This window comes from Cottoperca gobio, chromosome 5 (genome assembly GCF_900634415.1).
Source record: "Cottoperca gobio chromosome 5, fCotGob3.1, whole genome shotgun sequence".
Taxonomy (NCBI): Eukaryota; Metazoa; Chordata; class Actinopteri; order Perciformes; family Bovichtidae; genus Cottoperca; species Cottoperca gobio.
The window spans coordinates 22,811,550-22,819,458 of record NC_041359.1 but is presented as its reverse complement, the minus strand read 5'-3'; positions in this window follow the sequence as shown (position 1 = coordinate 22,819,458).

Below are 7,909 nucleotides of genomic sequence, written 5' to 3'. Positions count from 1 at the left end.
TCCGAGAGTGAAGTGAAGAAGAGATGACAAGGAAAACCAGAGAGATTCAAGAAATGTCCTCTCCATCTACCAGCAAATCTAAAGCTAACTAAACGCATTATATCTTGTTTGTTTTTTGTTCTTTTCATTTAACTGTTAACAGATCGGAAACAAAACCACCATGTCCGTCTATGTGCCTGAAACTGCAGATCCCCCACAGCTGATGTAAAATTGCCACAGCGAGCACCAGGCAGACTAAAAACAAACCTCCAGGGGATTATTTCTGTCAGGTTGCATTTATGTTGCATCATGTCTCTCTTCCTTCTTTAGTGATAGGCTGCTTGTGCTGACCCTTCCTTTCCACCGCATTACACCTCAATAAAAATACGTTATTAACCATTTCAAGGCCAATGAAAGACTGAAGGTACTTGAAAAAACCTGTGTTTCCTCAAAGGGATACCACTTTAAATGTGAATGCTGAGGTGTTTGCTGCGTAGGTTATCACAAAGCTGAACATGACCCTTAAAGTCAGCAGTCGATAACCTTGTTGCAGTTTAAGGAAGGCCATCAGGTCTAAACGGAGGATGTAACCCAGCACACGTTGGATAACTTCTACAATGGACGATTCTGCACGTCACAATTTATGTCCAACTTTATTGTTTTGCCTTTTTTTTTACCCATAATCTTATTTACGTAATCCTCTTTGTCCCCTGTGGGTCATAAAGTCACATTGACCTCCCTCCATCTTTCCATATCCATGGCAACATCTTGTGTCACTAGTGCAAGCTACAAGTTACGTTTTAAGTTAAGTCAAGTTAAGTGTCAATTTTAGCAAAAGCTTGATGAAAAATGTACTTCATTTAATTATTTTGTAAGTGGTCAATCTATCAATTCTTCTGCAGTTATCCGTTTCCAGGTATTGTTAATTGATTAATTATTTTACTATTATAATGTTGGAAACAGCTAGGAAGAATGTGATATATGTCAATAAATGTTAATAAATGATTGTATTTACTGACAAATTGTTGGCCTTATATTCCCTACTGGTTTTCCATCCTTTACTGACCAGTGTGTCAGTGGAAAATGTATTCATTTGTTAACCGTGTGTGTTAAAAAGTCTTAAATGTAACTGTAGAAACCCTGGATACCAAGGATGTGATTTTGTTTGGCCAAATGATGCAATTCAGCCCTCACAGGCATCTCTTGCAGAATAACTTTAGTTTCTCGTCAGCATTCAGAGCCATAAATTAGGTTACAGAAAATATAAAAACGCTGCAAAACTTTAAACATAGTTTATATGCCATAACTAGGAAATCTCCCTAACCTAACCATACTCATAATTGCCATGCACAGATATTGAAGAGCGGGAGGATTTTAAAAACATTGGCTGGGTTTTGCAGGATTGTTGTCCCGCCCTTTTTAGTTCTGTTCTCCAATAACAATTGAGCATGCTTGATACCCGACAGAAACAACTTTCCCCTTTCCTGTTTTGTTTAGATATGCTATTTGCTAGGCAGGTCTATGTTGAAAAGAAAACCACATTTTGAAGATGATTAAAATATGTGTCTGGGAGACATTTAAAAGTGACACTTGATACCGTGGGGAAGACGTTGTGTTTATTTTATTCGTGCGAGGTTAAGAGTGGATTAGGCTGTGACCTCACCATCAGCTGACCAGCAACACCATCGCCAAGGACACCTACTTCAAAGCTAACATTAATACGTAAAAATGACCTACATGACATTGGCGTCACTCACAATATTCACGGACACATTGTATATAGTCACATCTCAAGTTAGCTAATGTTAGCTAACTAGCTAGCTAACACTACATCAACAGGAGTTAGCCTACAGTTAGATAACCAACGTCAGCCAGGTTTGCTTCCTTCTTATTTCTGTGGTAACGTAAACGGAAAAGTATCCAGTAGATAGGTTGGTTGCTGACATATTTTTAACCAGAAAAGATCAAGGATGACGTTCCTGTTACTTTGGTTGTATTAACTCTTAAGGCTGCATGCCAAAACACCAAAGTAACTTTTGGTGTTACTTAACGTCTAACATTCCTGACTCCCAGAAACACGCACTAAAACAACACACAGTAGCGCCCGGCTGAACAGAACCACACAGCCGGAGTTGCCATGTTTGTTTTCGTCATGCTTGTCCAACCGAGCAAAGGTAACTACGAAGGGGGGGAATTCAGATTTGTCAATTGTGACAAGCCAACTTGAGTTGCTTTAGATTGTGTGTACAAAACGTCTGCGGCCAGGAGTTTCATGACAAGCATGTATCATTCAAAACCCCGGGCAGCAACAACACACCAGCAAAAAATTCAGAACATAAAATATAACAGCAGCGTATTATGGCCGCAATTTACAAAATGGGGGGGAAATGCTCATTTTTATTTTAAAATCTCAAACAGAGCAGTGTTGACTCGAGTCTTTAATCACATCCAGGCGGAATCACCTGTAGTGGTGGATTTCCCCGGGCCATTTATATTCAAGGTTGATTACAAGTAGGGTGTCATTTGCATTATCAGAGACTCAGCACTAACGAGACTCCTGGTTGTGGGTCTTAATTGGATTGCTTCACCACAGTCCCTTATTGATATTTGCATGCCACAGTTCATCATTATAAGTAATGAGAAGATTATTCACTGGAGGTCTCCAATTGCAAACTCCATCTGTGAAGTAGAGGGAGCACTGTCCATGCTATAGTTCCCCTGGGGGCTGAGAGGGCACAATGCCATGTGGTGACACACATACGTAGCCAGTGGCCACACATACTGTACAGTGCCGTTTAGATACAGTGCTGAGTCAGAGTCGGACTACTAATCCACCTTTAGACATTATATTAGCTTATGTTCACCATTTCACTAAGAGGCAGTTGTTGTTTACCTGCTCAGCGCTATCGTGGCTTCCACAAGAAAATAAATGACTAACGCGGAAGCCAAAATGAAGCAAACCTCTGGCAGGCTGCAAGGTAAAGGGATTAAAAAGAAAAGCTACTTTAGAGAAACATAATCCGAAGAGAAGCATTTGCAAAATAAAAGATCTGGGATTGGAGAGGCTTGGGTTCCTACATCGCTAATTTCTTTTACTTTACGAGAAAAGACCTTCACTCCAAACCCCAGACTGCGTAAAACACTAACAAAGCCATCAATCACACTCACAGAAGCCCTCGCAGCGTTATTATAATTTATATATTTTTCACCACAAAGCAGAACCAACAGACTCGCTGCAAACATGTCAATAAAGCTGTGGGACAAAACCTTTGACTCATTAAGGCAGATAATGAAACAAAACCTGCTCATCAAGAACGCATTTGTCTAAAAATGAAAACGGCAAAACGTTTATGGAACGCTGTACAGATGGTGCTTTTCCTGTGGGCATCAGAGCGTGGAAGCACTTTGGCTGAAATTCAGGGAAATAACTTTCTATCATTATAACTTGTCAATTAGCTCGGAAATGGCTGTGCGTTTGCGTAACAAATGTTTTTCAAAATTGTCATCATATTGTGCATTTACACATGCCGTGACTTTTATCTGCAGACATTTTTCCTGTGAGATTAAGCAGTTTGTTATCTATTATTCATTAATCTTTGTAGGAAAAAAAAAAAAAAGCAAAAGAAGAAGACGCTATTGCATCAAAGATAAAACTGCAAATTCGTCATTCTTACTTTTCCTATAAGCTTCTTAACTCCAAGGAAAATCTTGACTACTAGTATCTGCACGAGGATTTTGCATACATCTTGGATTTGACACAGCACATGCACACATCTGTGAGATTTCCTGTAGCTATAGATTCCTCCAGTGAAATTTGTCATGTGGCTGTGTTCAAAGGTTTGAAACGAAACCATCTGATAGGAATCCTACGAGAGCTATCTGAACCCTGCTATCGTGAATCCCCTGAGCTTCTACGATGGACAACTCCAAGGTCCATAACTACTTTGCTTTTGGTGCAGTGTGAATCCCATTAAAACCATTTGTATTTGCTTGATAGTCATCTCTCAGGAATATATAACAGGGCTCACAACATATCCACATATTGTTTTTTTTCTTTCCAAAAATGCATTCTAACACCTGCGGGTTTGATTTAATGGAAGGATAGATAACATGGTTGTAATGGATTTATGTGCATATGAAAATATATCTCATTTAAATGAGAGGCCATTTTTAGATTATGTTGCAGCCCGGTCTTTAAAAGGGCATCCTGTTTGTGTAGGAAAAGGGCCACACTGTTTTTGCTGCAGCGTTTTCAAACCTCGCTGTCATGTCAGACATGATACGGCAACATCTGCAGCTGTCGAAGCATTGGTCTCTTCTGACCTGAACTGGGAGATGGGAATACGCCCAGAGCAGTATATGACACCTCAGTGAATCTCATTTCCATAAAGCAGGGGGAGAGAAAAAGCCGCATTTACACAGCATGAAATATATAACAGTGTCCCCCAGCCAGCTGTGCTGTCATGGCTCATGGTCGAGGCATGGCAAGTGCCACGAATGAGTAAAAGTGTTGTGTTTCATAGAAATTAATCAGTACTGAAAATGTTTACACAAAACACGGTCGCTCGCCGTGTTTACTTCCTTTAAAAAAGGGGGCTGTGAATGAATACAAGCAGCCGCAGCCTCCTGCCGTGCTCGCCGATGTGAGGCCGGTCTCAGAGTGGTCAGTGCAGCATAAACTTGGCTGTGGCTTCCACCACTTGGCCTCTTCTGCTTTATCTAATCACTCAGACATGGCCAGGCCTCAGGCATGCTGCCCTAACTCTACACTAGCTCCAGGCAAGGTTGAGGCAGAGGGTACATTGGCTAAAAGCACATCTACAATCATATCCCCCAGATTATCTACAGCAACACTCAGACATCCTCTGCATCTCTCATCTCCCCTTCCACTCAATTCTTTTACCTCACTCAGGTTAGTTTTATATTGCAGTAAAATGGACATTTGTATTGCACAGTAAGACTTGAGTGAATGAAATATGGGATATCTAAGCAGAGCAGACGATTAAAGGTGCATATAAATTAAATGTGGAGGGAAGATCTTGCAAATTGCGCTCATAACTAATTCTAAATAATTCTGCTCATAACCTTGTTCATACAAGACAAATAAAAGCACCAATTAGTCTTTTACAAAATCGTACAATGCGCTTGCAAATGAGGTGCTTTGCGATACAGGTGGAAATGTTACTTGGTATTTAATATACTTTACCAGTGTAAACTTGCCTTGGCCTTACATAGTTTGTTAATATATTTCAAGGGAGCTGTGATTCAGCTAATAAAAACAAACAAGAAAAAGAGAAGTCTCTCCACCACTACGATTTTAAAGAGTGATTGTAGGACACGGCTATAATATTTTGCTTGGGTGTGAAAGTGTCCAACTTTTCTCCGGTGCCCTGAAGCGCCTCATCCAGCTATAAACTGAGATATGTTGCATCAGTAATCTCTCCGCCTCTCTTTGTGTCTTATTGGCTGCAGGTCTAATGAGGCATCAAAGTAGCCAGAGATCTCAGAGAAGAGAGGCCTCCATGCTGCTTCCTATGATGGTCTGAAGCAGCACTTTCAAAGCATGAAGAAGTGCACATTGATGAATGATGGTGGAGCGCTGGCTGCCAACATCAAGTTTCTCTGCTTCATTTTGCTTCAATAAACGCAAAACATATTTTATAAATGAAACTTAGCAATATTTAGTTTAAGGTATTTGATTTAGAAAGTGTTATATACATATTGTGAAGGTGTTGAAAGGACCACCACTTATACAATATGTAAAGACAATTTCACAGTTTTAAATGTTTCCCAGTTTATTGCAAATGCAATCAGCTCACAGGAAGTAAACATGGACCCAATCTATTGTCTATGCCAGGGGTCGGCAACCTGCGGCTCAGGAGCCACATGCGGCTCTTTAACCCCTCTGCAGTGGCTTCCTGAAGCTTTGACAACAAAAAACATGGAAACAAATAACAAATAATGTATTGTTTTGTTGAATATTGTTGAATGAATATTAGAGATATGTCTCTCTCTGCAAAGACCGTCAAGGACACGGCCATTAAAATGGCAACACACATCACCAAACAGCAAATTGAGGACATCAATTCAGCTGAAGCGTATTCATTCGCCTGTGATGAGTCAAGGGATGTTGAACAGACAGCGTTGTTATGCAGGTGTGTGAACTCTGATGTGGTGCAGGAAGAGATCATTGAGTTGGTACCGCTAAAAGAGTTTGGTGTTGTCCTAATAACAATATCATCTCAACAGTTTCCTTTGTCTTTCTGTAATTTCACAAATGCAACAAATATAGTATAACTATATATAATATATACAACTTCAGCTGTGTTATGAAATATGCGTTGCGGCAAAATCCAAAGGTTATAAAAAACTAATCTCAAACTCACGGTGACTACAACGTTTTTACACTTTTTGTGCAGATAACCAAAGAAGATATAATTATTTGATCAGTGAGCTTTAGAGGCGTTGGTATACACATGTGGTTACTTTTGGACAGAACCAAGCTAGCTGTTTCTCCCTGTGTCGAGCCTTTGTGCTGAGCTAATCATATACCAGTGATACAATATGATATCAGGAGGAGAAAGAGATCAATTAGCTGACTTCTGCCTCAATAACTTTTGCCAGTTTAGCACGTAAACACGGAGCTGCAAGCTGCAACATAATTACAGCACTCAAAGCAGAGGCTGTAATTAAATTCACACTCAAATATTTCCATCATATCTGGTTTGCACCGCACAGAATCTTGTGTCAAATTGTCTGCTGCCAAATATACAGTATGTGGGGTCAGTCTCTCAGGCGTGTTTAGCTGGGCTGCCTTATCCCCTGTTCAATCTTGCCTTTTGTTTTCCTTCATGAAAATAAATGAAACAGTGCAGTCATCTGCAGAGGCGAGCAGAGCCCTCTTGACTGAGGAGGCCTTCGGGCTTCGTCAGGCTTTCCAGCACGCTGTCATGGCAGTTCAGAGAGAGTGAGGGAGAACATTGCAGCCCGACGCTGCTGTGGAATGACAATAGGAAAAGGGCTTGGGAGGGGATTGCTAATGCAGAATGCCAATCATAGCAATGTTGTTCTAATGTGCTGTATGAAAGACAGGTAATGGAAGCCTGACAGCACAATCCTCCTGAAGGACAAAGGAGTTATTAGGAGAGAAAAGCTGACGGAGGCGGATTGTGGCACAGAAGATATGCACAAAGAAGAGAAATGTAACTATTGAAACCTAAACAAAAATCTTGAGAGTAAAACAAGTAGATTACTCATAGTTCACTAATTTGTTCGAGAGCTGAGCGTTATAATTTAAAGCTAGTAATTAAAATATATTTTACAAGGTGCAAATAACACCGCTGATTAGCAGAACAATGAGTGTAATGACGCTTAATGACGCAGTTCAAATGGAGTGCCGGGCCTCAAGTTGAATTCCAGCTGTGTTAGATCAGAAAGTTTTACAGAGTTTTCGGGTGTCTCATATTTCAACCCTCTTATATGGCTTTATTTGCTCAAAGGTTGCAAGTTTAGAGGGATGAGTTACCAACCCAGGAGAGAGCAGTGAGGTCTTAATGAGTTACGTAACTTCACCCCGCACCGCACATCCTCTGATGTAGCACCAGCCCAAGATTTTGGAGGATTTAAATCTAATCCACAGATGGAGGGAGATTTGCAGGTAGACAGGCTGGAATTCTTATTTGATGGCTTTCTTTTTGCAGGCAGAAAGAGATGTCAGCAGCCTCCTTTGTACAGTGACAGATGGAGAAACTTGCTTTTGTATATGTTTTCGACTTAAGTGTATAAAAGATCTGTTTTTACATGCCAAGGAGTTCTAAGATTTCACAGTCTGTAGAGATATAGGATAAGTCTTTTAAAAAAGCTCCAAATGTATGGTTTAGGGCTGCAACTAAGATTATGTTCAGTATCGATTTATCTGCCAGTTATTTTC